We start from the raw sequence: 16,692 nt of genomic DNA, 5'->3' as shown, positions 1-16,692 counted from the left end.
GGCCATGACTATCAGGGAGTTTTTCTTTACTTCCCCCAGCTGACAACAGCTAAAACCATTAATATCTGTACTTCTGTCTTCGGTAGCTTACAAAACACTAAATCTCGTGAAATCTGCCCATATATCAAGAAAAAGGACAGATACTCTTCATAAATACCACTGCTAATTACTATTTGTGTAAATCAACTATGTGACTACATGCAGAAAACAGAGCATCTTCTGTGTTAGGCACATGGACTTTAGCATTGAAACAGAGAAAAGAAATTGCCTTTAATGAATTTAAATCTATGAGGGTTTACCGAAATTCAAACTCTGATAATATACTTATTTAGTATTATATATTAAATAAGTGCTATGACAGAAAAGATGTAGGCTATAATGAAAAGTAAAAAGAAGCACTGAACCATATTTAGAATCCATTAAGACATCCTTAAAGTAATAAGAGTAAAATGAGACATCTACCACAGAAAGGAATGTCCCATAATGGGTGTGTATTGGGCAGGAGGTGTGGTATGCCAAACACATTGAAGGGCTAATACAAATACTATGAGGATAAATTAGCATCATGCCTTCAAGGAACTTAAGGCAGACCCAAGATGTAGATCATGGAGGAAAGTGAAGATGATCAAGACATTAAGACATGATGTTCAAGAAGACAATGAGCAGGGTAATTGTGGTTTATAGACCATTGATGGGTTGTGTTTTTCATTCCAAGTATAGGTGGAGGTCATCTAATCTTTGCTTCAAATGTTACCTATGGCAAATTGTGATCAACTGGGAACTTGCTAGAAACATGGAAACTAAAAACTGAATCCAGAGTTACTTATCCATCATTCTGCTAAACTTTCCAAGTGAGGTCAGTGCATATTCAATGTCAAGAAACACTAGCAAAGGACTTAGGCACATGGGTAACCTAATTTAATTTAGATTACATAAATAGTATAGTTATATGGACCACAGATCTGGCAAGAAATAGGAAGATGTGCCTATGCACAAAAATCAATTAGACATGCAGTCCCTGAAAGAAAGTAATATTTTATTATGGACTGAAGGGTTTATATATAGAGGGGTCAAATAAAACTGGAAGTTTGAAATATAATAAGAATGTTTATCTGTGGAACTGGTGATTGATTTACAATAAAAGTAAAGCTGAATAAGCTATCACAAATAACTCCAAGTTTCTTCTCTGACAACTGGTTAGAAAATGCTGTTATCACTAAAAGAGAATACTGCAGAATGCACAAATCTGGAAGAAAGACATTTTTACTTGTTGACCACATTTGATGTGTACAAAATACCTTCTTTTAAAGATTTATTTTTATGTATTTATGCATACAAGAGCTGAGGTGTAGGCCAGAAGTATGGATGGCGAGAGGATTCACCAGAGACACAGTGGGGAGCAGAACAGGTGAATCTACTGAAATATACTGCGGGGGGGGGGAGCAGTGGGCAACACAGGAGAGATCTGCTGTGCCATGTGGTTTAGCTTCTGGGCCAGGAATCGAACTCATGCCACTATGGAGGCCCCATGTACATAGTATCTTATTATTAAAAAAACTAAAATCTAATATTTAGAGATGGTTGTACTGTTGAAAACATGCTTTCCCACATTTCATCTGAGTTGTTCCTACTATCATTCCAGTGAGGGATGAGATCCCAAGGCAGAGTCAGGGTAAGAACTATCTTGCAAAGAGAAGAACAGGTGTAAAGGTTTATGGGGGCACAAATGAAAGTAAGCAAGTCAATCAGGAGTACTGCCAGAATAAAGAAGTTGGCCACACATATCAGGATGTGAACCACGGAAATGGATCAACATGGGCAGCTCTATTCAATAGAGTTTACACGACACACTAACGAAGATAGTACCCAAGTAAAGTTCAACATACAAGCTTAAAATCACATTAGACCTGCACTGGCAATGAAACAAATAGGCTATGCTCAGAAGCCATGGCACTGGTTGAGACCCCTAGAAAAGACTTTACTTTTAAAAAATGGGTTAGTCCAAAGTACCTCCATACAAACGCTGTCAAAATAGTAAAATGTTGTGAAATATTATAAGGAACATGAGGGAAACCTAATATCTAGACAAGAACAGAAGGAAAGAGTACTCTTATCAGCTATCTCAAATATAGAACAGGACTGTAGCAAGAACTAATCTCCCTCTACCTAAAACTGTCCATTTTAGTGACCAAACCATTTGAGAATATTGTGAATATTGCTAGGGGAAAAACTATCTAAGTGTGACTATAAATGAACAAATAAAAACCCGTAATACTAACTGCCTACAGCAGTTTTATGGAAGGGTAATCTATTATATTGACTTTGGTGTGAGAAAAGGCATTTTCTTCTATAATATATCACATCTAAATCTAACATCAGAAATGGAGAAGATCAAAAGCAGGTTATACAGTTAAATAATAATAATTGATAACAAAATTACTTGGCATGATTCCTTGGCTTCTTTTGTTTGAAGACACGTTTATTAACACAGGAATAAAACTACTATCATTAAAAAAAAAAAAACTCACAAGGGCTCAGTGTTAATCTTGCAATGACAAGTGAGTGAATGTTTTGGAGTTTGACCAGTATACCAAGAAAGGAGAAAATAAAAATATAGATATTTATTTCACAAAGGACACTATGTCTGACCTCATTCTTTTCATAAATGAACATGAAAATGAAAATGAAACAACTAAAACAACTTTTAGTTTGTTCATGAAAATGAACAACTAAAAGAATCATTAGAATCTTTTCAACAGAACAAAACTATCTGTGCACAGATAACCTTCTTCTATGCATGTGTGGGATAAAATTGTGTGTTCCTGAGCATTTTTAATAGCCTACAATTGAAAAGAAAAGCTACAGAACACTCACTGAAGTTCTCCCTGACTTAATATATTAGAGACCTAAAGAAAAATTAAACTCTTGAGATCACTAGTTAATTTTCACAATTTTCAAATGACTTAGTACAACCTAAAGAAGGAAAATCTCTCAGAGTAATCAATGAAGAGAGCAGCAGAAGGAAGTGAAAATTATCAGAACTGTACACATTTTCTTTCCCAGTTCACTAAATCTTATAAAATTTTAACTCATTTTTGATGGGAGATTTCAAAGTCCAGTATTTGCATAATATTCATATATATCTACTTTGAAATTAATCCAGCCATCTCATTTAGTGCTTGGAAGAAAAATAAAATTTTCTTATCTAAATATTTTTTCCTGAAGTGTCAGTTGAAAAGTAAAATCTACATTAGAATACTCTTATGTAAACGTTTTAAACATAATCTGAGGAAATAGCATATTTATAATACTGCTATTACAGTTAATACATTCCAAGTACCAATTACTAGGTTAATGTATATTAGGAATAAAACTTGTTTAATTTATGTGCTATTAATATATCCTAGGATAGTAGTACTATCCTAAGCTATCTATAACATATCTTTATATTACAAATTAGTGGGTTCATAGAGAAAAAGTAGTGATAAATAACTTTAAGTAACAAATTGAAATAGAAGAGGAAAATGCTATCAAGTTTTTTAAAAGGATTATACAAGTAGCAGAACATCATCTTTATGAACACAGAAGTTTTTCCACTATATGGAAACACACAATTTTCAAGCAAAAGGAAAAGCTAAGATGTGAAAAATGTTTAAGAGACATTGGGAAAAAAGAGAAAGTGAAGTTACATATGGAGAAATTTCTACTTTGTAAAACTATAACAAGTTACTACGGCACATATAAAACACCTTTGGAGCAATTTAAGAATTTTACAGACAGTCATCTCAAATTGGAAAGTGATGCCATATCTAGACAAAATTCTTCCCTTTGGTTCTATTTTTCTTTTTTTCATCATTTTTCAAATCTCAATGCTATTATATATAATTATTAGAATTCAGTTATTACTGTGTCACTGACATAATTTTTACTTGTTTTGATTAATGTGTATTATTGTTGCTTATCCTATACAAAATTGAAAGTCACATAAAGAAGATTGTATTTTTTTAAATATTGTGGGGCAATTTTTAAAAAAGATTCATTCTATACACAAAAAAAGTCTTCCATTTCACTGACAACAAATATCATGAATTATACTGAATGAGTTGTTTTGAATCAGCCAGTTAAATTACAGTCTAATGTTTACTTGTGAAAAATGATTAAGTATCAGTTCCATCATTGTGCCCACAACTAATTAGAAATGTTTTCAAGAGCCTTTCAGTGTGAATTCTTAGTATTTCACAATAATTTAATAATACCAAACTGTCTGTGTTGGAAGACTTTCTTTGGAATGATGTCACTATAAATTTATTCATTTCATCTCTTTGATGGAAATCTATTTCATTTAGATATAAATTTTATTGAATTGGACACATGGCTCAACAAAAATATAATTGCAATATCCTCTAGTCAGCAAAAGTAGAATGTGTTGCAAGACAGCAGCCCAGAGAGTGTGATTAGGACATTAAGAATGATAAGCAAGCAAGACAGACCCTCAGTGATACCAGTGCCTCTTCTAAGAACCACTTGGCATATTTCTCAACCTGTGTCCCTGTAGTGTGGCTCAGAAGACTACAAAACACTATGCCTTTTATGCATTGTGCAATTGATTGATTCAGAAGCAAAGTAAACAGAAAGTAATAAAAGTGGAATGTTTGTCTTTAAAAGCATTTTGGTAATGCTTCCCTTTGGCAATATTTTTGTTTTTACTTTAAGTTTAACAGTTAAGTGTATAAAGACATAATTTGTATATAGTGGGTAGCTCACAAGAGCTTTCATTGCAGTAGAGCATCCTTGGAGAATTTACGAAATCTTCTTCAGTCAATTGCAGCTCTGATGCTCCACATGGTTACAACATTTTTATTTCATTAACACCTAATTTATAAGCACAAGCCATTCTAAATGTATCAGAACAGATGTAGGAAATAATTATAATTTAGATTGAAATCTTCATTTCCTAGTCACATTTTTAACCCATCTATCTTAAGAAAAATTTAAAAAAATATGGAAGAAGATTATAGAGAAATAAAATGTTTTACAATTTAAATATAGAGATACCACAATTTAAGATAATCATTTCTACCAGTTTACCTATTATTGCACAGATGTGCAAAACCTATTGTATCGAGTTCTATGGTGTTTAGTAGTATATATGCAATATGCAGATAAAACGATCTGTGCACATTTAAATATGTCTTTTCATGGAGCCTCCATCATAGCCTTTGGACATTTATTTCAATGTTTTGAAAGTGCTAAATTTTCTATTTTCTAAAAGGAATCATTTTATTTGATTCATTTGGCATTTAACTGACTACATATAAAATAAATTTTAAAAAATTGCCATTATACAAATATTAAAACAACTTAATGTTTGCTATCATTTATCGGGATTTTCTTACTACCCTTTAATAATCTAGTAAATATGGTAAAGGAAAACTAGCAGAGCCTAACCCTTCAGCCCATCCATGGACAGCTTAATTTCATAACTAACCAGAATAACCACTTGTTCTGAATTTAAATAAAAACACCCCATATCTATGTGCTGAACTTCACATCATTCAACATCAGCCCCATTCCCATCTACTCAGTATGCCCCATCATTTGCTCCCACTGACACTTACTTATCTGAATCTGAAAAAGAGTGCATGCTCTGGCATAATATATAATAAACATGTCAGCCTCAGACCATCACCCCACTCAATTTCAATTCATCAGTCCATACAGTGAATTAAGGTTGATTATATTTACTCCAATTCTACTTCATATTCTTCACTAACTATAAGCTCCCAAATGAGTAACTTCAGTCTGTTCAAATCTTCCCCTGTCCTACTATTATTATCTACATGATTTTTTTTAGGAATTCCCTTATGAAATCTGAAATTAAATAGGTATACCACATAATTTACAACAATTTTCCATTAAAAATCAATCTTTGACCTTTTTTTGCATTAGCATGTAATTATTAGTTGAAGATGAAGAGAAAAAACAAGCTTTTATTTATTCAAAATCTTTGTAATTTATAGTTTAAGATAATTCCAAACAAAATTTTGGACAAGGAATATACTCAATTGTCTCTGAAAAGTTTCTCTGAAGATGAATGGACTTCTCCCCTTATAATTTACATTTTTATATAGTTAACTTTCTCAAAAAGAAGTTCACCATTATGCTTTGTATAGGTAGCTCTGAAATGCAAAATTTAAAATAGAAAAAACAAATCAAAAGCAAAATGGAAAAATTGAAAGTGTCCTACCTTAAAGCTAATATCAGGTCTTAGCAGCAGATTTCATATCTGCAACACAATAAGGAACACATTAGTTACTTACATATATGCAAAATAAAAAGAAAGACATTACTTACATTATGTAAAAAGTGAATGTCTCAACTGTGCAAACATTTAAATATTGCATTCTCTTCTGATCAATCAGAAATATATATTTGTGGGGAAAAAAGAAAGATTATATCAACACAGAATTATAACATTTGATTAAGAATAAAATAAACAAAAGAATAATAAGTAGATATAATAACTAGGATAGTCTTGAGGTGAATATATATAACATAAAATATAAACTAATCTGAGTCACATATAAGTATCATGTATGTAGTACAGTATAATATATAGTAAAAGTAATTTTTCTTACCATCAAGATTCACATGACCATTACCCCACTCAATTTCAATTCATCAGTCCATACTTTGAAATAAGGTAGATTATATTTACTCCAACTATACTTCATATTTTTCACTAACTACAAGCTCCCAAATGAGTATCTTCAGTTTGTTCAAATCTCCCCCGTCCTGCTATTATCATCTATATTTTTTTAAGGAATTCCTTTATATTATCCATATAATAAAGTGGTATTCACCACTGATTCTTTATTTTAAAATATAATTTTAAGGCTAATTCGTAATACAAATATTAGAAAATGTAAACTAGCAAAATAATTTAATGACTACATAAAACTTTGTGGTTTACAAACCATATTCATATATTTCATTGTTTAAATTACAATAAAAAGGGCCTCCCCGGTGGCACAGCAGTTGAGCACTGTGTTGCGACGCTGCCCGCAGCCTCTGTAGCACCAGTTTGATCCCCGGTCACCTGGTGAAGGTCCCACATAGCGCGCAGACCTCTCCTGCTGCCCACTGCTCCCCTCAGCAGTGTATTTCGTCAGTCTGCCTGTTCTGCTCTCCACTCTGTCTTTGGTGAATTCTCTCACCCTCCTGCACTTCTGACTGTACCCAGTGCTTGTATCAATCAATAAATAAATAAATCTTAAAATAAATAAATAACAAAAAAACCCCTACAAAACTCAGTAAGAAGTACAGGCATGTAAGAAAATAGTTTGGCATAAAGGATAGTGTCCTGAGAGGAAATAAATGTGGTAAGCCCTATGATTGCTTAGGTGGAGAAATTTACCAGACTATGATAGAGGGAAAGCTATCCACTCATGTCCTGGCTGTCTTCCCAAGTGACTGGAGTTTGCAGTGCATAATCAAGAATACAGATGCATAGAAGCAGAACTCTAAAGAACTTCAGAGGTACCCATTTGGGTATTCTGTTAAGTACTGATCAGTGCATGCTTCATCAGACATTACCCAGTCAGGAAAAGAAATATCAAAAAAGTTAAAAGGAACAATACCAATGTTTATGAAAGACTGAGAATTTTTCTTGTTCCCATTATTTAGCATAGAGAGCCTCGAGATAATTAAAGAAATGTGAGTGAGAATACAAAAAAGTATCTTGCCTTAGTAGGAAAAATAATTAACTCTAGAAGAATATATATTCATCCCCTCTAAGATAGATTTAAAGCACTATCAAAATGATCAGGCTACCCATACCTTGACTATCAATGAAAGAGTAAAGACACTCAAAGTAACTTCAATTAATCATTCAAGAAAGAAAATATGAGATCCCCACATTCATTCTGTCATTCACCAAAATCCAATTGTTTCCAAATATCAAAACACCAAGAAACCTTTCTTACAAGAAAAATATTCAGATAGTTACTTTTATAAAAGGATATACAATGCTTTTCCTACTCCTAGTATTTTTTTTATTTTATTTGACTGCTTTAAAGAAAGTTGCTACCATAAATAAATGTATGATTTTTATATTTTAAGCATTTATTTATGGCTCTATTACTTTTTTATTAAATATTGTAAGTCTTCCTCCTTGCATCAAAATGTGAAGCATAATGCTGGCATTGTAAAATAAAATAGTGAAAAACAGATGGAATAAAAGAAAAGTACTTAAGGACTTAAAATTTGCAAGAACTTAAAATAGGAAACATAAATTTAACACTTGCAAAATATTCACAGTAACTTTACTATCTATGGTACCATGAATCAGGGCACTCAAAAAAAGTGGCTTTTTGTGTTGGTTCTATGATTAACGTGGCAGATTAATAATAGTTATTCCCTGTTTTATGGTCCCCAAGAACTCTACAGTTTATACAAGATAAATAATTGTGTCCCTATTGCACAAATCAGAGTATAACATACTTAAAAAAAAATCTGGGTCAAAAAATAAAATAAAAGGGAAATGAGAAACAGTTTACATTTAAAGAAAATAAAGTATAATATATCAAAATTTGTGGGATGCAACCAAAGCATCTCATAGAAGAAAATTCATAACATTAAAAGATTAATTACAAAATAACAAGTTTCAAAACAATTATTTATGCCTTCACATCATAAAATTGGAAAAACAAAACAAATAGCCTAAAGCAAACAAAATGCATAAGTTAAAAAAAAACAAAGTCATAGAGAAAAATCCAATCAACCAGAAACTGTTTATTTCTCTTTTTACAAAATACCCAGCATGTCATAAGTTATCCAATTTTATATAATTTACATTTACCCTGCTTTTCTTTCACAATAAAAAGCTTAAAATGCGGTTAACTATGAATAACCGGACAGTTAGATAATGATTTAGCATCACTTCAAATTTAACATGTTTTAAAAAATTCAAAAATCTTTTCTCTCCAAGTCAATTATTACAATTTACTCCCAAAGTCTGCCACAATACCATCACCAACTTAAAATTATAACTTCAAATCTAAGTTCCTCAAACTGTGGAAGCAGAAAGATTACGTAGTTTGGAATCTGGGACACACAATTAGAATTTCAGCTTTCCTTTTAGTGTCTGTGTACAAGCAAATTACCTAATTGACTGCCACCACTAATTGCTGCATCTAGTAAATGGAGACAGACATTATAATGTCTTAGAATTAAATGAGACAGCCAACATAAGAATATAGGTCATGGGGCATTTTTTTTTTTTTTAAATAGAGGCATGCTTTATTTATTTATTTGTTTGTTTGTTTGTTTGTTTGTTTGTTTGTTTTGGTTATACATGCACTAGGTACAGTCAGAAGTGCGGGAGGGTGAGAGAATTCACCAGAGCCAGAGCGGGGAGCAGAGCAGGCAGAAGGACCATAGTACCCTGCTGAGGGGAGCAGCGGGTGGCAGGAGAGGTCTGTGCGCCATGTGGGACCCTCCTCTGGTGGCAGGGGAGCAGCCAGGGATCGAACCAGCGCCGCAGAGGCTGCAGGCAGCCTCGCAACCCAGCACTCAACCGCTGTGCCACCATGGGACATATTTTTAAATGCTGTTTGCAATTTTCTCTGCACACAAACTTATATAAAATCAAACATTTTTTAACATCAATTATATATTTTATTTTACTGTATTACCAGAGAGAAAAACCCTGACTAGCAGTGCTGTCAGCTAGGTGGGGTTCTCTGGGCAACATCAGACAAGGCATTATGTAACCATGATGAATCAAGAAACAGACAAAAAAAGAGACATAAAAAATCCATATCAACTTATACAAAAATACTGTTCAAATAATACAAGTGAACTATCATCACCCTATCCTTGCTAATACTAGTGATTGTTGGTTCTGGACAAATTATAGCTTTATGATTACTGCCTATATCTTGCTTTCTAAACCAGGATGATTAGGATACCCAATCACAGGATTATCTCTAGCTCCTGAACCCTCCCTTAAATCACATAACACAAGTTCCAGTCCTATCATGAAACACTCCTCCTGACACCATTTTAAGAAACATTCCACAGTTAACTGTGCAATAGTACAGTAGTCACAACCTCAAATGTATTCTTGGTTGTCTCTGACTTGTGAACACACATCTCTCATATGTAGCCCCTCTTTTGGAAGCCATATGTCACCCCTTATATACAGCTGTTTTCCCTTATGCATAAACTATTTTGGCAACCTAACTGGATTTCTATACCCCCTTTCCTATCTCCAGCCCATACTAGAAACTGTTGAATATTTATTAGTCAAAAAAATGATCTTTTAAAAAATACTCTTCATCACACATCTAATTTTGCATGTCCATTTTAATATTTGGTGAGTGAAAGACTGTCATTAGCTGTTTTCTCAAGAGAAAAGATACATCCTTTGTGCTGGTGAACCAATTGTAAGCTGTGATATATCTTGGATATTCAGAGATAAAGTGCCAAGTGCATACCTGTAAATGGAAAAGCAATTTTCTCTTATGCTTCATATAACAGTGAGTCAAAATCCTCTAATTTTTTTTGTTTTGCCTTAAATGAAGAAAGGTTAGGTTGTGGGTAAAAATTCTGTTTTGATAGCTTGAATTTCTGGAATAACCCTCATAGGAATTAACAGGAAGGAAATCTACTCAAAGCAATGTTTAGAAAATAGAAGTTTGTACCCTGTCATTATAGTTCACATTTTCAACTAGACCTGCAATGAGAACACTAGCTTCCTTTTTTTATTCAATAGATACTTTTCATTTCTGCTTTTTAAAAAGTATTTTTAAAATTGTATTTTACATAACGTGACACATAAATTGCACATTGTGGAAAGAATTGTCTGCCTCCCTGAATGAAACCATTTTAATCTCAAGAGTTTTATTATCTGTTAAAATCTATTTAAATATAGGCATTCAATTTTACGTTACTTGACATTTATGGGGAAGCTATTTTACAGCAGCAGGTTTCTGAATAGACAAGACCACAACAAATATTCATGATTATATGACATGCTATATTGAAAAACATAGGGAAAGAATGATCTAAATTTCCTGGACAGCTCATGTATATGAATAGATCTAATAAAACTCTGGATCAAAGGTCTGGTAAGATGTTATATATGCTTGACAACTACAATTATGACATGTATCATAATAACAGTCTACCTGATTTTATTTGACATATTACAACACTAATTGTTCTTAATATTATTTAAATTATTTAATGTTAAAACAGGGGAACAGAGACATGATTTTGTAATGTAGAATTTTCAGTTATTGCCTAAAGTTATTATTTTTTTTCATGAAGAAAATAACAGCAACTGTACAATGGAATACTACTCAGCTATAAAAAAAAAATAGATGAAAGCCTGCCATTTGTGACGCTATTTATGGAACTGGAGGTAATAATGCTAAACAAAATAAGTCAGAAGAAGACAAATGCAAGATAATTTCACTCATATGTAAACTATATATATATATATATATATATATATATATATATATATAAAGAAACAGACAAAACTAAACCAAATCAAACCCTCAAAATCTAACAACAGATTTGAGGCTATCAGAGAGGAAGGGATGGGAGTAGGGAGAAAAGGCAAGAGGGGGGTTCAATGGACTGTTATGGATGATTGTTGGTGTTTTGGTGTGTTTTTTGGTAGTGGGTGTAGTGTGGTAATATATGTTTAAATATGTGTGAACCTGTATCCCTAACCCCTAAAGCATACAGTATTGCAAAGCAATATTAAACCTCAATAAAAATATAATTTAAAATATAAAAAAGATAAAATTAAAATATTAAAATAATGAAATCCTCCTTGAATCTTTCATAGTTCTACTTCCCTTCTTAGAGATAACCACTGTCATTTGAATAGGAAACATCATCTCAGACAATGGTCAAAACATTTGCATACATACATTTTTCACATATGAAATATATAGGCTTATTTAAAATAAATAAATCATATTATATATTACCAAAAAATAATGGACACAGCTTTAAATATAGAAATAGGCAACATTACAATTTTTTGTAACACTTGTTCAAATTGCCAGCTTGAATTAGGGTTGAAAAAACTGAGAGAATGGGTTTCTACAACCACTGCTCTCTACAACTGGACACATGAGTCTGATCTATTACAATTCAAACTGGGATTTTTATGAACAAGAAAAGAACAAATCATCACAGGATTTTAAATTACACAGAAGAACCTGCATGAAACTTCTATCCATCAAATGGCCACTGAAAAATGAGGTAATTACCTAAAATAATTTGCATGTTAAGAGCTAATACAATATTATAAAGTCCAGTTGTGAAAGCAATGCATAATTTCCTGATTAATGTCTCATGCACAATATTCCTCCATGCTCTGTCAGAGCCTAAATAACAATATGGCCAATCAATCAAATGTGAAAAAAAAAAAAAGATAAGTCAGATAAGCTCTAAAAAATCATGACTTGAACTCAGTAAGTTTAGAATTATGACAACTAATCACAGTATATTGTGTTTTTAAGCCAATACATTTAGATTTTAATTGGTATAATTATAGATTTTTAGTAATTCATGATTAGAGTGAGAAGCAAAAAAAAAAAAATCCCCATTTTTTTAAGTTTGTAAAATGTCATCTATTAAGTTATTGAAGAAAATTTCACATTAAAATACCAAGTCTGTAGCTCACAGCTCTGCCAAAAGTTACGGTAAGAGCAATATTTTTGTCAGGAAGACTGAATGTCATGGAGTAGTGATATGGCCAGATTTTCTACAAAAAGATTATAGAACATTTTCCTTCTTAGCGAAAAGTGGATGCATTTGTGTAAAACCAGAATTAATCCCCTCTGTCAGCCTAAGGCAGGTGTGGTGATAAACAATGGAGAAACAGAAGAGGCAAAGCCACATTAATAGATTACAGAGCCACAGTGAATTCTGACCATAGTCACTAACAAATTCCAAATGGGAGTTAGCATCAAAGTCATGATTAATGCATAACTTCTGATATCTAATAATTTGGTTCATTATCATCTTTAGTTGATTTATTTGTCTAATATCAGTTACAATTAGGACCATTCCAGACATGTAAACTCAGATTTAAATAAGTTTATAAAAAGACAAGGAAAAATTATACTGGTTACATGAATTGTAAATTAGAATGTCTCCATGTCAGAAAGGTCACTGTTATGATTATATTGTTTTTTCTTTGCCCTAAAAGTTTAAAATTTAATAAAGATTAAATGACACCTTTCTATAATGTAGAAAAAATAAATTTTCTATGTAGTATGTATATCTCATTAATATTTCATCTTAAAATGATATAGATTTGCTAATTATTAAAATTTCTGAAAATTATTTCTCATATACACTATAAAACATAAAGTAAACAGAAAGTATATGCTAGCTTTAAGCACCACTTAAAATGTTACTAGGAAAATAATTCTTATTTCTCATTTTGAAATAGGTTATATAATTGCTTAGAAAGGGAAGACTTTGAAAATCTATATAATTGTTTAAAAAGGAAATCCACACTTTGCATTTTATTAAACAGCATGGTTCAGTGAAAAATAGCTAATTGATATATTTATTATTTTTGAATCATATTGTCAAAGAAATCCTATAAATATTTTGTGCTCAAGAAATTTTTAAGAACTTATTTGAAACAGATATGATTTTAAGTTTGTCAGTAATTTGCTTCAATGTGAATATTTGAGAATATATTTTTGCCCTTCTTTTTTTTAAGATTTTTTAATGCGTACAAGAGCTGGGGTATAGGCCAGAGATGTGGTGGGTGAGAGGATTCACCAGAGACAGAGCCAGGAACAGAATAGGCAAATGTACTGAAATACACTGCTGAGGGGAGCAGCAGGCAAGGCAAGAGAGGTCTGCTGCACCATGTGTGTTACCTCCCTGACCAGGGATCGAACTTGTGCTGCAGTGCCTGCAGATAGTTTCATAGTGCTGCATCTCAACCCCTTGTGCCACCAGTGAGACCCCTATTTTTGCCCTTCTCAATAGACAAAAAGACCTAATTTCCAGGGTTCCATGATGGATTAATGTAATGCTTATGAGTATAAGTATATAAGAAGAATGTCATCCAAAATGAATAACCTTAGCTTACACTTTGCATCACTAATATACTGTGATGAGAACTCTATGCTCATTGTAATGCTCAAAAAAGTCTAAAACTATATCCTCCAAGACTTTCCATAGATATGAGGAAAAAAAATCCTTCCCAAACAAACAGAAGCTGAAAAAGTTTGCAAATATTAGATATCCCCTATAAGAAATGCTGAAAGGCTTCCATATGATCCAGCAATTCCACTCCTAGGTATTTACATGGATTGAGCTGGAAGGGATCATGCTCAGCAAAATAAGCCAGAAGGAAAAAGAAAAATACCGGATGGTCTCACTCATAGCAGGAATCTAGAAAACTTAAATAAGGGACCTGGAAAAAGAATAACTATAAGAAAGAAAATAGCAAAATTAACAAACAACTAACAACTATGAACCAGAGACACTCTATATGGGTTGGAGGGCGGGGAAAGGAGAGATTGGAGTCAAAATAAGGGGGTTGTAATTGTATGGGAATGTAAAAATAAAATTTAAATAAAAATAAATAAATAAATCTTTAAAAAAATACAAAAAGAAAAAGAAAGAAATGCTGAAAGTAGTTTTTCTACCTAATTTGTAAAGAAAAAAATCTATGAAAAATTTTAAGAGAAATAGATACAATTAGGAAAGTGAGACAAAATGACAGTAGCAAATTACTATAGCTCAATAATTACCCTAAATTAAAATAGACTGAGGGCCTCCCCAGTGGGGCAGCGGGTTGAGCGCAGTGCTGTGAAGCTGTCCGCAGCCTCTGCAGCGCCAGTTGGATCCCCGCCAGCCGCGGAGATGCCGACATGGCAGGGCAGACCTCTCCTGTCTCACCTGCTGCTCCCCTCAGACATGTATTTCAGTCAATCTAACTATTCTGTTCCCCACCTGTCTCTGGTGAATCCACTCACCCCCACACCTCTGGCCTGTACCCCAGCTCTTGTATGCATAAATAAATAAAATAAATATTTAAAAATTACATAGGCTCAAAATAAATGATTAGAAAACAATCATACACACAAATGGCCACAAAAAGGCAGGGAAGCCATACTTGCATTGACAAAATAGCTAAAACAGTAAAGAAGGATTGACACTACATAAAGACTAAGTGATTAATATATCAGGAAGATATAATACTCAGTGATATACATGTAACAGTCAAAGAAGTATCAAAATACATAAGGCAACTATTAACAAATAGCTAAAGCAGTCCTGACCAAAATAATAATAATAATAATAATGATGATGATGGTATCACACTCCCAGACATCAAACTATACCTCAAAGGTATAATAATCAAAATGTTATAGGATTGGAATAAAAATAGACACACAAACCAATGGAATAAAATTGACAGCACAGAAAACAAACACACGCTTATACAGACAGTTGTCTACAACTAAGCAGTCAAGAGTATACACTGGGGAAAGTAATATCTCTTCAACAAATTGGGCTGAGTAAACTAGACAATCACATAATATATATATATATTCATAATTAGATCATTATCTCACACCACAGACAAAAAATAACTAAAAACAGATTAAAGACTTGGATGTAAGAGCTCGAACATGAAATACACAAAAGAAAACACAGACAAAACATTTCACAATATTGGTTTCAGATATATTCTCAACAGCAAGAAAAGAAAAAAAAAAACATAAACCATTGGTAGCAGAGCAAAAGAGAGTACCATTAATAACAAAATACACCCAAATGATTGGAAGAAAATAGTTGCACATCATACATCTGACAAGGGGCTGACATGCAAGATCCACAAGGAATGCATATAACTCAAGAAAAAGAAAACAAATAACCCAATCTAAACTTGGACAGAAAAGCAAAATACACACTTTTTTTTTTTTTCCAAAATAAGATCATACTGTAAAACCATTTTACAATTTCCATTTGTCTACCCAAAATATCTATCATGGATATAAATGGATTATCCTCATTTTCCTTAATAGTTCTAGAGTCTTCTACACACTTCTAAAACTACTGCTGGAAAAGGTATCCTTATATACTTGCCCGGTTGTAAGAATATATATATATATATATATATATATATATATATATATATATTCTTATATATATATCCTTATATACTTGCCCGGTTGTAAGAATATTTGTAGAGATTTATGCAGTTTTAGTTTTATGAGCATTTTCTTTACCCACATCCTCTTCTATGAAGTATTTTTTTTATTTTTAATATATATTCCTGAATCTTTTTCCATGAGGAGTAGAAATCTAGAGGCACATATGGAGAGACAGATAGCTAGTATATATTATATCTATAAATATATAAACATTTATTCTATTTATGAACAATCTAATGAGCAACAGAAGGAGAAAACCACAGATTTCTACTCAGTTGGTCTAATTGATCATTGTTCATAGGAAAAAGGAATTATCATTATCAGGAGGAAATAGATTACCATCAGGATGATTTTTCATTTTAGTTGCATCTTTATCATGGAGATTACCAATAAATAGCAAAGCATGTTGATGTGACTTTCAATCACATTTTGTAAAGTGGATGTTATTGAAGATTTCCACATTCTCTTTTAAAAC

The 16,692-nt window shown here is 32.3% G+C and overlaps 1 protein-coding gene across 1 annotated transcript in view; it reads right to left on the bottom strand.

Moving 5' to 3' along the window:
* Positions 1–16,692, bottom strand: part of TENM2 (teneurin transmembrane protein 2) — a 3,493,894-nt gene that overhangs the window by 2,959,197 nt on the left and 518,005 nt on the right. The window contains exon 8 of the mRNA XM_054691588.1: positions 6,248–6,286. The gene's annotated coding sequence lies outside the window, so the exon portion shown is untranslated. The remainder of the gene's footprint in view (positions 1–6,247; positions 6,287–16,692) is intronic.

Source organism: Talpa occidentalis, unplaced genomic scaffold, assembly GCF_014898055.3.
Source record: "Talpa occidentalis isolate TD23 unplaced genomic scaffold, MPIMG_talOcc4v2.1 talOcc4.9, whole genome shotgun sequence".
Classification (NCBI taxonomy): domain Eukaryota; kingdom Metazoa; phylum Chordata; class Mammalia; order Eulipotyphla; family Talpidae; genus Talpa; species Talpa occidentalis.
This window is presented reverse-complemented; position numbering and strand designations above follow the sequence as displayed.